The 21,559-nt window shown below is 46.6% G+C and overlaps 1 protein-coding gene across 4 annotated transcripts in view; it reads left to right on the forward strand.

Annotated features, from left to right (window-relative positions):
- Window positions 1–15,636: 15,636 nt before the first annotated feature.
- The window catches only part of zhx2a (zinc fingers and homeoboxes 2a), a 138,854-nt gene continuing 132,931 nt past the window's right edge, over window positions 15,637–21,559 (forward strand). For 3 of the 4 annotated variants that reach the window (XR_004561967.1, XM_034175402.1, XM_034175404.1), the window contains exon 1: window positions 15,637–16,055. The gene's annotated coding sequence lies outside the window, so the exon portion shown is untranslated. The remainder of the gene's footprint in view (window positions 16,056–21,559) is intronic. The other variant, XM_034175403.1, reaches the window with a different exon arrangement.

Here is a 21,559-nt window from a genome sequence, read left to right on the forward strand (position 1 = left end):
TTAAGTCTGTCACTTTTGTGGTTCTGGTTGTGTGTTTTGTTGTTGTTTTAAGCATCTGTCACTTTTGTGGTTCTGGTTATGTGTTTTTTATTGTTGTTTTAAACGTCTCTGTCACTTTTGTGGTTCTGGTTGTATTTTTTTTATTGTTGTTTTAAGTGTCTCTGTCACTTTTGTGGTTCTGGTTGTGTGTTTTTTTATTGTTGTTTTAAGTGTCTCTGTCACTTTTGTGGTTCTGGTTGTGTGTTTTGTTGTTGTTTTAAGTGTCTCTGTTACTTTTGTGGTTCTGGTTATGTGTGTTTTGTTGTTGTTTTAAATGTCTCTGTCACTTTTGTGGTTCTGGTTGTATTTTTTTTATTGTTGTTTTAAGTGTCTCTGTCACTTTTGTGGTTCTGGTTGTGTGTTTTGTTGTTGTTTTAAGCATCTGTCACTTTTGTGGTTCTGGTTGTGTGTTTTGTTGTTGTTGTTTTAAACATGTCACTTTTGTGGTTCTGGTTGTGTGTTTTGTTGTTGTTGTTTTAAACATGTCACTTTTGTGGTTGTGGTTGTGTGTTTTTTGTGTGTGATGAGAGAAAAGGGAGAGCACATGCATGCGCTGTCTTTCCTTCCTGCAGAGTCACAGCAGGCCGTTCCTGCGTGTGAGGGTTTGAGAGCACGTGGTAACAACTTTGATGAATGACTGATGCATGTTGGGGAAACAGTAGAGTGTCTTTTTCTTGCATTTCAGAACAGCTTTGCACTACAGCGCCACCAAATGTTCAGATGTGGGAGTGAACGTCTTTGTCATGACAGAAGAAAGACCTGCTCAAGTTTGCATCCGTCTGTGTGAGAGCCAAGAACATCTGCGTGACATAAGACGTTGCTCTTCTTCATTGGTGCTACGACCCGCATGTTTCCGGCCCCTGAGGACAGACCCGTACAGGCGGAACTAGAACTGCTCATGTCTCATGTGAGAACTCAGCAACTGCTCAATAGACTTCTTCATATTTGGGGTGATGATAGCAACAAAGATGAAAAAGATCATAAACATAATCAAGCTGTTCTATGATGATTTCGAGGCTAGAGTTGTGCACAGTGAAGATTTGAGTGACCCCTTCATTGTGACTATCATTTCATTTCTATTAATTTATATAGTGCCAAATCACAAAAAATTTGCCTCAAGGTGCTTCACACAAGACTCCGATACATCCTGAGGCTGTGGTGGCCCATCCAGGGGACAAATGAGGAGCTGCTCAACTGTGCAAATGAAGAGCCAGTAGAGGTCACCATCAGAAGAATAAGACACTGGAAATGGCTCGGTCACACCCTGAGGAAACCACCCACGTCAATCACGTGACAAGCACTGGACTGGAACCCACAAGGACGTAGGAAAAGAGGCCAGCCAAAGATGTCATGGAGGAGAGGACTACAAAGAGACACCGAATGAGGCAAAATGACATGGGGAGAAGTGAAGGTGCAGGCTGCAAATCGAGTCCTTTGGCGCAGACGTGTTGAAGCCCTGTGCTCCAGAGCGGGCGAAGAGGCCTAAGTAAGTAAATAATTAGCACCAGACCCTGGCCTGATGTGTTTCATACCAAAATTTAGATAAACGACAGGGTCAGGTCAGGTACACAAGCACCACACCATGGAACCACCTCACATCTTGGATGGCAATCACCCAGAGAGACTACCAGCTCATCCCCACCTCTCAACAGTATCCATCTATCTGCAGCAGCCAGGAGAAATGGGGCCTTTTCCAGTTGCTGAGGTCCTCAACACAGAAACACTTATGTATTAATTTTTTATTAAATTTTAATTTCATTTTATTTTTTAATTTTATTTTATAGCACTGTGGTATGTATTTTAGTATTATTTATTTATTTATTGTGATTGCTGCATGTTATTGCATCTTGTTTTTAATGGGTGCAGCACTTTGGTCAACTCTGGTTGTTTTAAATGTGCTCTATACATAAAGTTTGAGTTGAGTTGAGAGAGTATGTCCTCAGTCATGCACAGAGAAATGCACCACATCATGGACAAAATGTTGCTGCTTATAATCCAAATGATTGCCACATCTGACTAAATAAATAACACTGGCAATATTACGGAATGAACACTGCAGAGTTTCAGCTTTTTGGCAAAGATCTCTGCAGCGATTTGGTAGATTTCCTTCATATCTATTTTGGTACCGTCTACTCGTCCTATGCTGTGCATCATAATGTAACCAGTTTGAAAGGGGGCACACTGATAGTTTATGGTATTTTTGGTTCATGAAACTTACTGGACAGAGCCTAGGTTTATGGCAACGGCAGTGTTGGTGGTTCCTAACGTGATTATGAGATCTGGATGACAACCAGTGACCAAAGATAACAACTGGATGGCTTTAGTTCAAGGCGTCTTCGGAGAATTGTTGGGTTCCACTGGAATGACTTTGTCTCTGAGTGGTTACTTAAGGAGACCCAGATGACTTGGAATTTTTAGGGCATGTCAGTTATGACACCACAGGTGTGTTGTGCTTCCTTGGGAGTGATTGGTGACACTGCTGCCACAGCGCTGAACAACTGGCCGAATAAACGCCCAAGTACCATCCAGCTGGGGCAAACAGATGACTGCTTTTTGAAGATAGGGATGAACTTTTGTTCTGCCTGGCTGGTTGTCAGTCAAGACATGGCGTGGTTCCACAGAGTTATGGATGTGACAACATTCAGCACCAGTGCATTCATATGTGACCTGTTCAAATTCCATATTACCGTCTTGTCTGGAAGTTAATACATTGTTCTCATCCAAACATAAATCTTGGTTTAAAATAAACCAAAACTGCACATGTGCGAGAGTGTGAATGAATGAAATGGGTGAGTGATGAACTTTTCAATGACACTGTTATTTATAGATGAAATTTTCTCATGTAAATGAATTTGCATTTTAGATGATGTCTTGTTAGTGTAGAAAAGCTCAACCAGGGACGGGAGTTAAAATTAGCAGTAGCTATACTCTGTGTGCATCGTATCAGCTGCAAGCTTTGTTTTGTAACTATGTTTGATTGCATTGTCCCTGTCAAATAAATAAATAAAGAATAAAGAAGTTGCATTTTTTATTAATTTTTTACTAGTCTGGAAGGTCCTGCAGCTTATATTCCAAAGTGATTTATACATGAAAAAAATGATTGCATTGCCATCTATGGCCACAAGATGGTATCGTCGGCACAGATGACAAGCTGCTCCTGTATTATGAATGAGAAATAACACTTTCTTGGACTGTGTAAAAAAGTAAGCACAGCAATGGCAAGTCATCTAAGATAAGCTACATGTTTTGTTTTGTTTGGTTTTTTGTTGTTTAAGGAACCAATTATGAATCAACAATTTTGCCATCAAAGACGTTTAGTGCCCTATCTTGACAATCTATAGTATGTGATCTAAACTGTACTGTGCAGATGTATTTGTAATGTGCAAAAGTCCACTTTGCTATTTACACAGTGTGTAATCTGATCATAAATTAGGGTACAAAGGAGTATTTTGTCATTTTTATTAGACATGGGCTTGGCCATATTTTGGGAATAACAAACTAAATCAAATTGTCACTTTTCGTTGTCTTTACCAGCTGGGTGGACCAGTAGGTGGTGCTTTGTGATTTAGAGGGCACACTCAGAGGTGAGAGACACAGGTACAGCTGTTTATCCTCCTCCCAGCACCCACTTTAACTACATAACCAACTAGGAGCGTCCTAAAAATATGACTTAATCCAGAATTATTAAAGTTTTGTATTTTTTCATAGTGCTTACGTTTGTCATTTTGTTTTTGTTTGAATTTTTGTACTGTGAATATTGCCCCTCATAAGTTTTACTAAAACTCCACTTTAGAGCAGGATTATGTTGTTGTCTGTGGTGTAATCACTTTGCACTTCCTCGTGACAGCAGTGCACAAACACTCCCCCAACCACGCTTCATTTTTTAAAACTGCACTCACACTTTAAACTTTGTGGGTGCTGAATTTGACAATGACAATCGCACTCGGCAGAAAACTAACAGTAGGCGGGTTTCCATTACCCTCCAAGCTGTAAACTGAAAATACAGGGCGTTTCCGAAATATTTAGATCATTTCAGAATCTAATAACTTGACCAATTTTCATTCCAATGAACTCAAATTTTAACAGAATGTGTAGAAAGGACACAAAATTCTATGTTTAATGGTTTATGTTCTTTTCTTTTCAGGCATAGAAATGCTATTCACTGGAAAAGAAAAGGTGTTTTGTGTGTATTAGAGTTTGCTCGAACACAGCTGAACAAGAACAGTGCTCTGTGCATTTGTGAGAGAATTCACTAAAAATGCACCTATTGCAATGCAGATTTGGATGTGGCACAAAAAGTTCAAAGAGGACGGCTGTCTGTGTGCCGTGTGTCACAGGCGGTGTGCATATTGAAAACTTGTGAAATCATCCATGAAATGAATGAATATGGTCTTTATTGTCATTGTACATACACATACAAACAATGAAATTTGTCCTCTGCAATTAACCATCGTACAGCTCGACACAATCCAACCACGAGGAGCAGTGGGTAGAAACAGGCCGACTCCCGGGGAAATCCACATAACTTTGAATTTCTCATTCAAATTTTGATGAATAAATCTTATTTTGCTCAACATTAAGCCTGTTTAGTTTCATTTTCCTTGACTATGTAGCTACTCAGATATTTACACCTCAAGTGATATCAGATTTTCTGAAACACCCTGAATACTTAAAGCCTGGTTCACACGGCAAGATTTTAAAATGGTCTGTAGGTTTCCAATACCTGAGAGACCACACACGGAGATAAAAACCATAGATTTAACAGCTTTGGTGGTACAGTGTGTGCGGTGTGCAGGCACACGGTGAAGACAACACACCACACACCAACAGATTTCACACACCAACATTCCCAGGTCAGACGGGAAATCTCACAAAACCTCTCGAGATTAAATGTGACTTCAGAGTAAACAAACTGAGATAGTTTGTGGACTATTTCTAACAAAGAAAAGATACAAAAAGAAAAGGCCTTTAAAGGAGTGGAGACAGCGCGACCACCGGACTTTATGGAGCGCCATAACAGTGTTTTGATTTTGGATTCCACTCCATGCGTCCGTCACCTCGCTTTCTGATTGGCTCGTTTGTGGTCAGCTGAGACCACACGCTGGGATATCGGGCCAAGACAATCCAACATGTTGAATATCCCCAATTTGCGGTCTGAGGGGTCCCTTCCGGGCAGATTAGAGCGCTCTCAACACGCCACACACGGCAGGAATATTTGATAAGATTTAGCGTCATCACGATAGTCAGGGCATCCTTAAGATTGTCGGAAGGGGACAATCGGGTCCGAAATCGGCCTAATTATCTTGCTGTGCGAACCATGGAAACGTATTTTGGAAACACTCTCAAATATTGCAGAAAAGGAAAATGCATGGAGTGATTTTTCAGGTGATTTGAAAAAAACTATTTCATTAAAAAATGGAATGGAAACACTTTTTCACTGTTACAGGTCAGGTGACGTACAGAAAGTGTCACATGATGTCATATGTGTGGATGACATATGAGACAGAGAGCTTGTTAAATTTTATAACAGATGATGTTACAGCAACACTGGATTAAAAACAACCAATGAAATGACAATATTTCATAGGACTTACAGTTGTTGCACGAGCCTCACTAGAAAGACAGTGATGGGGAGAACACAGAACCCAGCCGCCACATTCCTTCAGCTTCATGTTCTGCCTTGTTGATATTTTGAAAATATCACCAAAGATTTTCACAGATCTGTCATGGAAACCCAACCTGTGCCATTTGTGCTGCACTTATCTTCACTGGGTGGAAGATAGGGCTCTTAGTCTTCATCGTGTATCTGTCTGTGATTGTCAGCAGGACATCTGGTAAACTACATGCGTGGATGTCCTCCCTTGCTGTAGGTCAGCCTTTGATCAAGAAGACTGAGGTTAATGGAGATCCCAGGTCATCTTCAGTTGATTTTATTTTATTCTTTGCATTGCCCATTTGTCACTTTATTTGTACATTGGCCAAACAGCGCCCCCAACTGACTGTTAATTCAGTTCAGGAGAAACAAACAGAACTGTTGGAGCCTTGCAGAAGTAAGGTGGTCTCTCCACTCGGTGAGACCTCGTCCACAGGACACACAGCAGGACTGGTGACACACTTGCCTTTTCTGTTGTGACCATTAGAGGGCGCTGTGGAAATGGTGATGCAGTTGTGCCAAATGCATCACCAAAGACCGTAAACATTCAAGTTGTTTTTGTTTTAAATGATATATTACTTGATGACGGAGTCTTGCTTTTCGATGGACAAAATACATATTACAAGCATCGTGGCGCTCTCACCACAAACACACCTGGATCCAGACCCTCTGTTCAGCGGGTGGAGTTAAAAAAGAGCAGCTGGTCGATCAAGACGAGTTTTATCGCTAAAATGTAATTTTGGGCAAAAAACAACATGCTGCATTCATATGTTGGCTGTAGACAGCAAACAGTGAACTAAACGTTCTGTTGTTTTCACTGAAAGGATGATGGAATATTACTCCACCGCTGGCAAGGAGCATGGCAAAAGCACGCCGCCATGCCACAACTGTCAAAGTTTAAAAATGTCAACTTTTTCCGCTTGTTGCAGCAACAAGGACAAACTTGATGTTGTTTAATGGGGATACAAACGGGTAGTGAGAGATGAAATGTTTTAATGCAGAGATTAACGCTGTGCAAAACTCTGAAACTAAGTACAGTCCACGCCATGAATGTTGAAGAATGGCCGTGTCTCACGCCATCACCTGCCAGGGCAGGAATTCAGCCAGAACGACTGGCATGACGGCATGTCTTATGTCAACATGTGAAGGCTGTACTATATATGAATATTACTATGTACAAATATAAAACAGAAAAAAAAGTTAATTTTCAGTTACCCAATGAACCCAGTTTTTGGGCGTGCCAACACTAACGGCCAATCAAAATGCACAGAGACTTTAAAAAACATTTAAAATGTTACGGGGGGCACAGAAATGACACCAATGCATAGATAATACACAGATGTGCAGCAGTATTTATGTGTACATGACAATGACTTTGAGATGAAGAATTGTATTCTGGTATTATTTAACATGGTGCTGGATGTATTGAAAATAAAAAAAAAATTATAATTAAAAAAAAATCCTGCCTAAAATTTTTTTCAAGGCATAACTGGAAAGGATTTTTTTGTCTTGTGTCACCTCCAGCGCCATCACGCTGAACACAGGAGCTCCCCAAGGATGTGTGCTGAGCCCTCTCCTCTTCACTCTGCTGACCCACGACTGCAGACCTACATCCAGCTCCAACCTCTTCATCAAGTTTGCAGACGACACGACTGTGGTGGGTCTCATCAACAACAACGATGAGTCAAGCTACAGGAGTGAGGTGAGCCGCCTGGCCATGTGGTGCATGGACAACAATCTCCACCTGAACGTGGAGAAGATGAAGGAGATTTTCGTGGACTTCAGGAGAGAGCCCGCTCAGCATGCTCCACTAACCATCAATGGTGCTGAAGTGGAGTGGGTAAGCAGCACAAAGTTCCTGGGTGTACACATCTCCCAAGACCTGTCCTGGAACATCAACACCACATATCTGGCCAAAAAAGCCCAACCGCGACTCTACTTTCTGCGGAAACAGGAAAGCAAGAGCCCCGACCTGCATCATGTACTCCTTCTGCAGGGGTACCATCGAGAGCATCCTGACCAGCAGCATCACTGTGTAGTACGGTGCCTGCACCGTATCAAATCAAATCAAATCAACTTTATTTATAAAGCACTTTAAAAAAAAAACAGCTGCAGCTGAAACAAAGTGCTGTACACAAGGGGACATATAAAAGGTAACAAACCAGAAGGTACAGATAAAAAAAACAAAAAAAAACAAGCCCCCCCCCCCCCCCAAAAAAAAAAACTAAAACAAGTAAAATGAGTTAAAACAACCAAAACAGATCAAGATCTCATTCCGGGTTAAAAGCCAGCGCATAAAAGTGGGTTTTAAGATTAGTGTTGTGTGGGCCGCTGAAGAGGAGGTACTGCTGGTCCACCACCAGAGGGCACCCTGCCTGAAGTGCGGATTCAGGCACAAGAGGGCACCGGAACAACCGGGAGTGGCAGCTGTCACCCATTAACCACATCAGCTGTCACTCATCATTTTCAATCACATCTCCATAAGAGCCGGGCAGCATCTTCACCTCACTGCTGAGAAATCGTCTACTGAACAGGTAAACAACTCAGGCTGAAGTAACACATTAGTAATGTCTTTGTTTCTGTGTATACTAGTAATATTGCAGACGTTCCTGTTGTACGGAGTAGTCATGTGTGGGGAGTTGGCGTACTCCGCTCCTCGGTTGGAGGCTACGTACTTTGCCGACAGGATCTGCACGTAAACATTGTGATTGAGAGGTGGAGGTGCTTTCCACCTTTATACTGAACTGTTTGCTGGGTGTTCACGCACCCATCATCACCTGTCTGTTCTTCCTGCCAGCAGTACCCGATCTGACAGCCGGAGGCAGTGGCCACCTGGGGACCCAGCGCTTGGTGGCTCCAGGGTTGCTTCAGCTCCGGTGGAAGTGGAAGGCGTGTGGGATCCGGCTCTTTTCTGGACGGACGTCTTCTATCCTCGAGCCTGCTCACACATCACTGTGACTAATTTGACTGTTGATCTCAATTGTGTTGTCTGTTGCTCTGTTGTGCACATTCACAACATTAAATTGTTATATTTTCGGCTTATTCCATTGTCCGTTCATTTGCGCCCCCTGTTGTGGGTCCGTGTTCCTACACTTTTCACAACAGGATTTCTCGGCCAGCGTCATGGATCCCGAGGGGCGTCAACCATCGTTTGAACTGCCAATGGAAACACAGGGTGCACAGGCTTCGGCAGGAGGCGTGTTAGGTGAGCTGCAGCACATCTTAACCGCCTTCGGTTGGATTTAGTAACCGAGCAGAACATTATACTCAATCGGAGGATGGAGGTTCTCACCGCCCAGGTGGAAGCGCACACTCAGCCAACCGAGCACAAAATACAGACATTCCAGTGGTGATTCAACGAACCCCCCCCCCCCCCCCATCCCCTGAAGCATACATAAGCCCACCAGAACCGTACGGAGGTTGTGTCGAGACGTGCGTGGACTTCTTAATGCAGTGTTCGCTCGTCTTTGCACAACGTCCCATCATGTACGTGTCAGATGCTAGCCGGGTGGCTTATGTCATTAATTTGCTTTGAAGAGAGGCACGCGCCTGGGCTACGGCGCTCTGGGAGCAAAATTCATGGCTCCTAACGACATATACTGGGTTTGTGAGGGAGTTTAAACAAGTGTTTGATCATCCCAATAGAGGCGAGACTGCTTCGACCATGCTGCTGTCTATGAGACAGGGACGTCGGAGTGCAGCCGAGTATGCAGTCGACTTCCGCATTGCGGCTGCAAGGTCCGGCTGGAATAAAGTTGCACTCCGTGCCGCCTTCGTAAACGGACTGTCTCCGGTCCTGAAGGAGCACCTGCTGGCTAAGGATGAGCCACGGGATTTTGACGGGCTTGTCGACCTGGTTATACGGTTGGACAACCGGTTAGAAGAACACCGTCGGGAGCGGGGCAAAGGGCGTGGCCGGGCACGAGCCGTCCCTCTTCCTTCCGGGTCTGAAAGGGTGCCGCCGTCCCCACGCTCCACAGTCAGACAGCTCCGTGGAGCCACAGCTCCCCCTGCTGATGAAGCTAGCAGGGCCATGAGCAGGGCCAAAGTAAAATCACATGACAGACAACGGAGGCTGGCTCGCGGGGAGTGTTTTTTCTGTGGCTCTAATGAGCACATACAAAGAAACTGCCCCAAACGGTTAAACTTCAACGCCCGCCCTTAGAGACTGGGTTAAGGGTGGGCCATAACATCCACGCGGGGAAAGTCCGTAGATCAGCACGCATCCCAGTGACGATCCTTTGTGGGGATCTTACCCTTCACGTTCCAGCACTGGTGGACACGGGGTCTGAAGGGAATCTGCTGGACAGCAGATGGGCCAGGGAGGTAGGGCTCCCTCTAGTGGCTCTACCTTCCCCATTGAAGGTACGGGCACTAGATGGCACCCTTCTCCCATTAATCACACACCAGACACAACCAGTGACATTGGTGGTGTCTGGAAATCACAGGGAGGAGATTGTGTTTTATATTACACCTTCTACCTCCTGTGTGATTTTGGGATTTCCATGGATATTAAAGCACAATCCTCGGATTGATTGGCCGTCTGGGGTAGTGACGCAGTGGAGTGACACCTGCCACCGGGAATGTTTAGGATCCTCGGTTCCACCCGGTGTGACAGCTAATGAGGAGGTTAAAGTCCCCCCCAATCTGTCAGCAGTGCCTGAGGAGTACCATGATCTTGCTGACGTCTTCAGCAAAGATCTGGCAGTCGCTCTTCCCCCGCACCGTCCATACGATTGTGCCATTGATTTGATCCCAGGCGCTGAGTACCCGTCCAGCAGGCTGTACAACCTCTCTCATCCTGAGCACAAATCAATGGAGACCTACATCCGGGACTCCTTAGCTGCCAGGTTGATCCGGAACTCCACCTCCCCGATGGGTGCAGGTTTCTTTTTTGTGGGCAAGAAGGACGGCGGACTCCGTCCATGCATAGACTACAGAGGACTGAACGAAGTCACGGTTCGTAATCGATACCCGCAGCCTCTGTTAGATTCTGTGTTCACGCCCCTGCATGGAGCCAACATTTTCACCAAATTGGATCTTAGAAATGCGTATCACCTGGTTCGGATCCGGAAGGGAGACAAGTGGAAGACGGCATTTAACACCCCGTTAGGTCACTTTGAGTATCTGGTCATGCCGTTCGGCCTCACCAATGCGCCCGCGACGTTCCAGGCATTGGTTAATGATGTCTTGCGGGACTTCCTGCACCGGTTCGTCTTCGTATACCTGGACGACATCCTCATCTTCTCCCCGGATCCTGAGACCCATGTCCAGCTTGTACGTCAGGTCCTGCAGCGGTTGTTGGAGAACCGGTTGTTTGTGAAGGGCGAAAAGTGCGAGTTCCACCGCACTTCTTTGTCCTTCCTGGGGTTCATCATCTCCTCTAACTCCGTCGCACCCGATCCGGCCAAGGTTGCAGCGGTGAGGGATTGGCCCCAACTGACAAGCCGTGGGAAGCTGCAACAGTTCCTCGGCTTCGCAAATTTCTACAGGAGGTTCATTAAGGGCTATAGCCAGGTAGTTAGCCCCCTGACGGCCCTGACCTCCACTAAAGTCCCCTTCACCTGGTCGGATCGGTGCGAAGCCGCGTTTAGGGAGTTGAAACGTCGGTTCTCGTCTGCACCCGTTCTGGTGCAGCCCGATCCCAATCGCCAGTTTGTTGTTGAAGTGGATGCCTCTGACTCAGGGATAGGAGCCGTGCTGTCCCAGAGCGGGGAGTCCGATAAGGATCTCCATCCTTGTGCCTATTTTTCCCGTAGGTTGACCCCGGCAGAGCGGAACTATGATGTCGGCAATCGGGAACTCCTTGCGGTGAAAGAGGCTCTTGAGGAGTGGAGACACCTGTTGGAGGGAGCTGCGGTACCATTTACGGTTTTTACGGACCATCGGAACCTGGAGTACATCCGGACCGCGAAGCGTATGAACCCCAGGCAAGCCCGCTGGTCACTGTTCTTCGGGCGTTTTGACTTCCGGATTACCTACCGCCCCGGGACCAAAAACCAACGATCTGACACCCTGTCCCAGGTCCATGAAGAGGAGGTCAAAGTCGAACTGTCAGATCCGCCGGAACCCATCATCCCCGAGTCCACTATCATGGCAGCCCTCACCTGGGACGTGGAGAAGACCGTCCGGGAGGCCCTGGCATGGAACCCGGACCCGGGGACCGGCCCGAGGAACAAACTCTACGTAAACCAGAGGCCAGAGCTTCGGTCCTGGACTTCTGTCACGGTTTCAAGCTCTCCTGTCACCCAGGGGTGCGAAGAACCGTGGCAGTGGTCCAGCAGCGCTTCTGGTGGGCGTCTATGGAAGCCGACGTCCGGGAGTATGTCCTGCACCACCTGCGCCAGGGGAAAGGCAGACCACCAACGGGCACAGGGTCTCCTCCAGCCATTACCTGTGCCCCACCGCCCCTAATCCCACATCGGCCTGGACTTCGTCACGGGCCTCCCGCCGTCCCAGGGCATGACCACCATCCTCACGATAGTGGACCGGTTCTCCAAGGCGGCCCACTTCGTGGCCCTCCCGGAGCTCCCGATGGCCCAGGAGACAGCAGACCTCCTGGTCCACCACGTCGTACGTCTGCATGGGATACCATCCGATGTCGTCTCTGACCGTGGTCCCCAGTTCTCCTCGCAAGTCTGGAGGAGTTTCTGTAGGGAACTGGGGGCCATCCCCAGACCAAAGGACAAGTAGAGCCGGCCAACCAGGAACTGGAGCAGGCCCTTCGCTGTGGTTACCTCGGCGCACCCGACGGCCTGGAGCAACCATCTGGCCTGGATCGAGTACGCACACAATAGCCAAGTTTCATCTGCCACCGGCCTCTCCCCATTTGAGGTGTGTTTGGGGTACCAGCCCCCATTGTTTCCACTTGTGGAGGGAGAGGTTGGGGTGCCCTCGGTCCAGGCCCATCTGAGGAGGTGCCATCGGGTGTGGCGCTCTGCCCGCTCTGCCCTGCTCAAAGCCCGGACGAGGGCCAAAGCCCATGCAGACCACCGGCGATCCCCGGCCCCTGCATACCAGCCTGGGCAGGAGGTTTGGCTATCGACGAAGGACATCCCTCTCCAAGTGGAATCCCAAAAACTCAAGGACAGATTTATTGGACCATTCCCCATCCTGAAAGTCCGGCCGCAGTGAAGCTGAAGCTGCCTGCTTCACTGGGGATCCATCCTGTCTTCCATATCTCCCAGATTAAGCCTCAGCACACCTCTTCCCTCTGTACCCCCGGAACGGCGCCACCTCCTGCCCGGATCATCGACGGGGAGCACGCGTGGACAGTTCGCCGGCTCCTGGACATCCGTCGGAAGGGCTGGGGGTTCCAGTATCTGGTGGACTGGGAGGGTTATGGACCCGAAGAGCGCTCCTGGGTGAAGAGGAGCTTCATCCTGGACCCGGCCCTCCTGGCCGACTTCTACACTCGTCACCCGGACAAGCCTGGTCGGGCGCCAGGAGGCGCCCGTTGAGGGGGGGGTCCTGTTGTGTGGGCCGCTGAAGAGGTGGTACTGCTGGTCCACCACCAGAGGGTGCCCTGCCTGAAATGCGGGCTTCAGGCACGAGAGGGCGCCGGAGCAACCAGGAGTGGCAGCTGTCACCCATTAACAACATCAGCTGTCACTCATCATCTTCAATCACATCTCCATAAGAGCCGGGCAGCATCTTCACTTCACTGCCGAGAAATCGTCTACTGAACAGGTAAACAACTCAGGCTGAAGTAACACATTAGTAACGTCTTTGCTTCTGTGTATACTAGTATTATTGCAGACGTTCCTGTTGTACGGAGTAGTTGTGTGTGGGGAGTTGACGTACTCCGCTCCTCGGTTGGAGCCTACGTACTTTGCCGACAGGATCTGCACGTAAACATTGATGATGATGATTGAGAGGTGGAGGTACTTTCCACCTTTATACTGAACTGTTTGCTGGGTGTTCACGCACCCACCATCACCTGTCTATTCTTCCTGCCAGCAGTACCCGATCTGACAGCCGGAGGCAGTGGCCACCTGGGGACCCAGCGCTTGGTGGCTCCAGGGTTGCTTCAGGTCCGGTGGAAGTGGAAGGCATGTGGGATCCGGCTCTTTTCTGGACGGGCATCTTCTATCCTCGAGCCTGCTCACACATCACTGTGACTAATTTGACTGTTGATCTCAATTGTGTTGTCTGTTGCTCTGTTGTGCACATTCACAACATTAAATTGTTATATTTTTGGCTTATTCCATTGTCCGTTCATTTGCGCCCCCTGTTGTGGGTCCGTGTTCCTACACTTTTCACAACAATTAGTTTTAAAAACAAAAAATGAAGAGGCCTGCCTGATGTGGAGCGGTAACTCGTTCCACATCTTTGGAAACAGAAAAAGCTCGGTCCCCTCTGAGCATACGCTTGCACCTCGGCACCTCCAGGAGGAGCTGATCAGCTGACCGGAGGTGGCGAGCAGGGGCGTAACAATGAAGCAGCTCAGAGAGGAAGGGCGGGGCAAGGCCATTTAAAGATTTAAAAACAAATAAAAGAATCTTAAAATTAATTCTAAAATGCACAGGCAGCCAGTGGAGGGAGGCCAGGATAGGTGTAATGTGCTCCCTCTTATGTGTACCAGTTAGCAGACGGGCGGCAGCATTCTGAACTAGCTGGAGACGTGCAAGGGAGGACTGGCTAATTCCATAATAAAGTGCATTACAGTAATCCAGCCGGGAGGTAATAAAAGCATGGATTGCTGTTTCAAAGTGCTGATGTGCAAGAAAAGGCTTAATATCAGTATCAGTAAGGCTTGCAGCAGTATCCTGCTGAAAGACCCTGCAGCGCACTGTGAAAGCAGCTGGGAAGATCATCAGTGTTCCTCTCTCCTCTCTGCTGGACATCTACCACATCCGCCTCACCTTCAAAGCCACCAGGATCGCAGGTGACCCCACCCACCCAACTCACAGTCTTTTCAGCATGCTGCTGTCAGGGAGGAGACTGCAGAGTCTCCGGGCCAAAACCAGCAGGCTCAAAGACAGTTTCCTCCACCAGGCAGTCAGGATGCTCAACTCCCTCCCTTCTCTGCCCCCACTCGCTCCCCCCGTGACCCCCCCATTGACCCTGCATGCACACGCACACCTCACTTTATCCTCCCCCATTGCACTATTGTGTCCACATCAGGACCGCCTGTACTGATACTGGTACGTTAGTATACAGTCATTGCACTATCATCAGCATACTGCCACTTGTATCACTGTATTACACTGTTATACTGTATTACACTGTTATACTGTATTACACTGTCATCCACTGCACTATCGTATTTAATGTCATACTGTTTACAATAGTACACTTTTGCTATTTACCATTTGTACAACAGCATCATACTGTTATACTTACATGACCTACACTGTTTATACTGTTTAATATTATTTTTATTTTGTAAAGCAGTAATATTTAAGGTAATTTTTTTTACTTAGTAGTAGTTTTTATTCTATACTTTGCACCGTGGGTCTGAGAGGACTGAAATTTCATCTGTGCTGTATGTCGAGCATGTATCGCATACTTGACAATAAAGCTGACTTTGACTTTTTCAAAGAAAGTGACTTAGATTGTGCAATCAAAAGCGCTAGGTAAGAACAGAATTTTGTACCACTGACGGCCACCGTCTGCCTTTTAATTTTAATTCCTGGGGCGGGCTGCATAGAAAGTTTAAGGACTCGTAGGTCCGCCCCTGCCTGCTGCCTCCAGCACTGCAGTCAAGTTCTCTCACACACACACACACACACACACACACACACACACACACACACACACACACACACACACACACACACACACACACACACACACACACACACACACACACACACACACACACACACACACACACACACACACACACACACACGGGAAGAGGGGCGGGCGAGAGGAGGAGCGGCTTTCGATGAAGGACCGCCTCCTTCTCCTCCCCCTGCTGTAATATTCAATGAGAGCTGGCGGAGACCGGACCGCGGAGCGGATTTGACGGCTGTTCGTTCATTTTTACAGCCGCACTCGGGCTCCATGGAGCTCCCTGCAGAACCTCAACCGTCTGTCCGGACACTTCTCTCACTTTCCCGGCGGTGTTTGTGAACTTTTGGCGGCTATGGGCCCGCAGTGGACGGACACGGTCGCTCCGGTACGGCATGCAAATACGTACTGTGACGTCGACGATCATGTGGCTTTTGGCGTAGATCCTCCTTTATATCGCCAATTTTTTTTCCTTCCCTGTCGCCTGTTGTCTGCTCGGATATCAGGCCGTCGTCAGTGTCGAAGGCGTCACATTTGTCTGGTTTTTGCCGTTTTTTGGGGGGAGGACTCTGCGGGATTACAGTTTCACCGCCGCACCTGAGCATCGCGTCTGAACGGTGAGCAGGTAAGAAACCCGTCAACTCCTCACTCTTTATCGTCTCTCTTTTCCTCCTGAAAAGTTAAAATCTGCACACGGTGGTTTGTTTTCATTCGTCTTCTCTTTTTTTTTTTGCCCTCCTTTTTTCCCCGCGCGGCTCGCGGACGCGCTCGCGCCGCCGTCATGTACTAACTTGCTCGGTGAACTTTACCGCTTCCACCTGTCTCCGGTTTTCCGCGGAGTTGTTAATTGGACGTTTTTCTCCTGCTCGTCAGTTAAAGTTTGACTCTCACGGCGCTGGGAGAAGGCGGACAGCGGCTCTACTTTTCCTCCTCCCCGCGTCGACACAACCAGCAAAACATGGCCGTCCTCCGCCGACATGTTGTTACGTCGACGGCGAGAGAGAGGGAGGCGTTCGGGCAGAGAGGGCTTCTTCTCTGGCTGGTGTTTTGTTGCTGTGTGTGTCGGTGGAAACGGCCGTAAAAAGTCAGCAGCAGACCGGTTTTATCCGCTGACGTTCGGCGGCAGTGAGCTGTCAGCGCAACTTTTGTGGTCCGACGTTGTTTGTGCACTTTGATGGAGGCGAGCCGTCGCTCCGCCCCCCGGAGCCGCCGGGCTGCAGACCGACGATCACCGCTTCCAGCCGTTTGTCGCAGTACGACCGGAGCTGGAACCTCGATTAAAAGTGCAACTTGAGTGAAGATCCCACGGCTGTCAACATCAGGGACACGTGACCTCAGTGGACCCCGGTTCTTGGTCTTGTCCTCACCTGATCTCTTTGGGTTTGGAACCGCTGATATCGATATTTGTCTTAACGGTGCATTTGATTGACATCAGTACTACCAACATTTTGGTCATTGCACCTCCATGTTTAGGGATACATGTGCTGACGGCCGGAAATCCAGTGTCTTAAAACATGTTGTTTGTGTTTTGTTTCGTTTTAAAGTTGCTGCTGTGATGCAGTAACAAATTCAAGCTCTGAGTTGCCCTTAGTGCACCAAGTATGGCGCAAACTACGTGACTTGACTGATCGTACACAACCCTGAGGTGTATCTCACAGAGCAGCGGATGCTGAAGAATGTGGTGAATTTTGGGTTTTGTTAAGGTTTGTAACAGGTTGTGAAACGGTTTTTTAGGGTCGTAAGAAGTATTTGTTGTCGCAAATAAATTTTGAACGTGAATCTTTGTTGAACAGTTGTAACACCTGTTGCTAAAGTTCTTTTTGGTTCGCACTCACCCTTTGACCCAAACAGTGTACCTTGTTCCTTTCTTCCTCTTGTAGAGAAGCTTGAATCTTCGACTGGATTGGGTTGCTTGACGCAAGGACGTTTCGCTTCAAATCGCAGAAGCTTCCTCAGCTAAAATTCTTGCTCTTCTGACTTCCAGAGCAAGAATTTTAGCTGAGGAAGCTTCTGCGATTTGAAATGAAACGTCCTTGCATCAAGCAACCCAGTCCAGTCGAAGATTCAAGCTTCTCTACTATGGAAACCACCTGGACAACTGAGAGCCTACACAGAAACTTTCTTCCTCTTGTTTTCCTTCTCTTCTGCAGCAGCAACCTGACAAAGCAATAGTTACTCAGTGGCTGCAGAAATTCACAGCATTTGTCAGCATTCACTGCTCCCTGAGATACTGATTTAAAAGGTGTTATCACAAACAAGTGACAACACAAGTACACGACAAAATGGTAAACAAATGTGGAACCACCAGGAAAGTTTTGTGCCTGATTTCCAAGTTTTGAGCACGCACAGAACTACCCAACAGCCTTGACTAGTGCTGCATTTAACAGTTGAGAAAACGATTTGTACAGAACAAAAACCGTCACAGATATTTCAAATTTTGTAGATGTTACTCATATGTTTCCTCAAACAGTCATAGTGTGACAGACACTTCACCCTAACTTTTTAAATTTGTCATTGCATTTCATTTTTGCTCAGTGTTTTTGAATTTGATTAAACCTCTTGTCTTTCACGTTGGTTGAAGTTGCTGTGGTTTTCTGACTCTTTGAACACTATACTAGACCACCTACAATATTTAGCCAATTTAAAATTTTTTTTTTGTTGTTTTCCCAAATGATGACATCTCATAAAACATCACTCTATTCAGGATTTTCATGTATCCCATAATCCCTTGCACGCCAGAGAGTCACTGCAGTCAAAACCATGTAGAAAATTCACATGACAATTGTAAATGAATATAATACTACAAAAATGTATTTTTTTTAATGCTTTTTGTCATGTTAATAACAGACTGCTGCATGATACCCTGAAAATTTGCTAAAACAAATATAATAAATAATCCGTGTCTGCTATGTTTAATCTTCGTGGAATTGAGTAAACGCAAACCGAATTTCAGACATATATATTAGTCTGGAACAAAGAGGACAAACGGTGTTGTAAACAGTAATCAAGACGTTAAAGAGCAAACTTCACTTTCCCCCAGAACAACATGAACAGGAAGCGATTGTAGCTCACAGCAGCTCCCATTGAAAATAACGGAGAGACAGACTGTGATTCTCGCATGTTTACATAAAACAAACACAATAACAACATCTATAAACCCAGAGAATATATTCACGAGAGTTTTAGGCACAATACAAAAATAGTTTTATGTTGCGATGTTAATGGTGTTGTCCGTGTGCAGCAGTTAAAGTGCAGCGTGATCAGAGCGTCTCAATGCAGTTCTCAGTGTTACTGAGATCTCACAGCGCGGCGAACTCTCCGAGGTTTTGCAGGATTTGAAACCTGAAAAGCCTCAATACACATTTAAAATCATCGCAGGCAGCGTTGCTGTTCGCCGAACATCCCAACCATGAAATTGTGGCAGTAAAGGCGGACTGAATATGGCGACAGCACTTCAGTACAAACATGGAACATCATTACCGATTTAACTAGTAGCTCACATCAGTTTGCCGATTTATCTACCGGGCTTTACTTTCTGTGGTGACATCATAGATGGCTGTGAGGTGAGGAAGGGGATTTATTATCCTGGAATGACATTGTAGGAAATTACACTGTTTGTCTGCTATGCTGCATATGAAGAAGATGAAGAAATGTGGTAGACCTTCCGTTGTGAAACTACCAAAAAAGTTGTAAAATGCAAATAGAAAGTTGATGGACACAGCTAATAATTATAGACCACTAGAGGTCATGTTGCGATGAAATCCAGATGAAATTTTGAGAGTTTTGTTTGTGTTGGACAATAAATATATCCAGATACAGACTATCACTGCTATATTAGAGTCTCTCTGTATTTTTCCTCAATGGAAGTCGGAAATTCCAGGTTGGCAGTTTTCATCAAATGCTACATAAATGCTGAGTACGTGATCCACGAATATCCGAGTTTGCACTGAGACTGTCTTGCCTCAGTTATGTTGAGTCTGGAACAGTGTAAAACTTGTGCCAGATCAACATAGCTCGTCCCATTGGGTGCTCCCTTGTCTTCACTCAGGGTTGCTACAGTAGATCCAAGGTGGATCTGCATGTTGATTTGGCACGTCTTACACCGGATGCCCTTCCTGACTTAACTCCACATTACATAGAGAAATGTCACGGGGGTGGGGTTTGAACCAGGAACCTTCTGCACTGAAACCAAGCGCACTAACCACAATAATGGATCTGCTGTGGCGAAGCCGCGAGAACTTGCTTTCTCAATTTTAATTGTCAATCGTGTGAGATTTTGGTGTTATCAGACCTAAGCAGACTAGACTCAAAGGGGTGACCCTAAGCTTGGGCCATGCTACTGACACAGTTGACAATACAAATACGAGGTCTATTAGAAAAGTATCCGACCTTATTATTTTTTTCAAAAACCATATGGATTTGAATCATGTGTAATTACATCAGACATGCTTGAACCCTCGTGGGCATGCGAGAGTTTTTTCGCGCCTGTCGGTTACGTCATTCGCCTGTGGGCAGTCTTTGAGTGAGAAGTGGCCCACCCTCTCGTCGTTTTTTTTTTTTTTTTTTTTTTCATTGTTTAGGAATTGCTCAGACTGCTGCTTTGTTTGATCAAAATTTTTTCAAAACTGTAAGGCACAACTGAGTGGACACCATTCGATAAATTCAGCTGGTTTTAGGTAAAAATGTTAACGGCTGATGAGAGATTTTGGTCTGGTAGTGTCGCCGTAAGGACAGCCCACGGTGCCTGACGATCTGCGCTTCGAGGCGGCAGCGTCTCGCCGTTTCAAGTTGAAAACTTCCACATTTCAGGCTCTGTTGACCCAGTAAGTCGTCAGAGAACTTTCAGAAGAAGTCAGCATGAGTTTATTCGGACATTCCATTGTTAACGGACATTTTATAATGAAAGAACGTGCGGGCAGAGTCGCATGTCGGGCCGGACCCGACCGCGGGGGTCGCGACAGGAAAAACACCTCCGTTGGAAACCTTAACGGGCAAGTTGGAACATGCCCAAGCTGTTAAACAATTTCTCAGTTACTCACTTGTTGAAAGCCATCAAAAGCCGCCTGAATTTTACAAATGGTTTTCAACACGGAGGTGTTTTTCCTGTCGCAGCGCACACAGATTCGCCGAGTCGTCACAGAAACGACTCAGCGAATTTGCACGCACGTCTTTCATTAAAAGATGTCCTTAAACAGTGGAATGTCCGCATAAATTCCTCATGCCGGCCTCTTCTGAATCTTCTCTGTTCTCTCACGACGTCCTGGGTGAATTAAGCCTTAAATTAGGATGTTTTCAGCTCGAAACAGGCCGACGACGGCGCCTGGAAGCACTGCACGACGTCCCGCTCTGTGAGAAGTCCTTACAGCGACAGAAACACCCCGTAATCTCTCATCAGCCATTAAACTTTTCACCGAAAACCAGCTTAATTTCTTGAATAGTGTCCACTCGGATATTCCTCACAGGTCCAGAAAAAATTTTGATAAAGCAACGCGCGCCGTCTCGAGCAGCGTGTGAAACAAAGGAATTCAGCCGTGAGGGCTGGACCACATCTCACTCAAGGCCTGCCCACAGGGAAATGACGTCACCGACACACGTGGAAAAAAACTCACGCATGCGCACGAGGGTTCAAGCATTATTGGTGTAATCGCACGTCATTCAAATTCATATAGTTAAAAAAAAGTGTCGGTTTCTTATCTAATAGACCTCGTATACAGGAAATTTTGGGAGTCCATGCTGGTGTGCAGGATGGGAGGCTTGTAGAAGACACCCAGCCCCACTTCTGGATGCAGGCGCACCTCAAACAGAGAAAAAACAGAATCAGGCAGCAGAAAGACAACAAATACAGTATAATTTGTCAGCATTAAGCAACAAAAAAAACAGAAGAAATACTAAGGTGATCAGCAGCCACTAGCCCTAAGCTTCACTAACAGACCCAGACTTCAGAGAGGCCGTGGCCCGCTCTGTACATGAGTCACAATTTGCTGATGTGTTATTTTGTGCTATGTTCTGTAAATGGTCCCCAAATAAATAAGATGCAAGAAAAATGTTTCTTTTAGTCCATCTCTATCTTGGGGGAGGAGATCAGAACATCATCTGTTCAAATCCCTGCCTGACTGGAAAATCACTAAG

The sequence above is a fragment of the Thalassophryne amazonica genome, chromosome 7, assembly GCF_902500255.1.
Source record: "Thalassophryne amazonica chromosome 7, fThaAma1.1, whole genome shotgun sequence".
Classification (NCBI taxonomy): Eukaryota; Metazoa; Chordata; class Actinopteri; order Batrachoidiformes; family Batrachoididae; genus Thalassophryne; species Thalassophryne amazonica.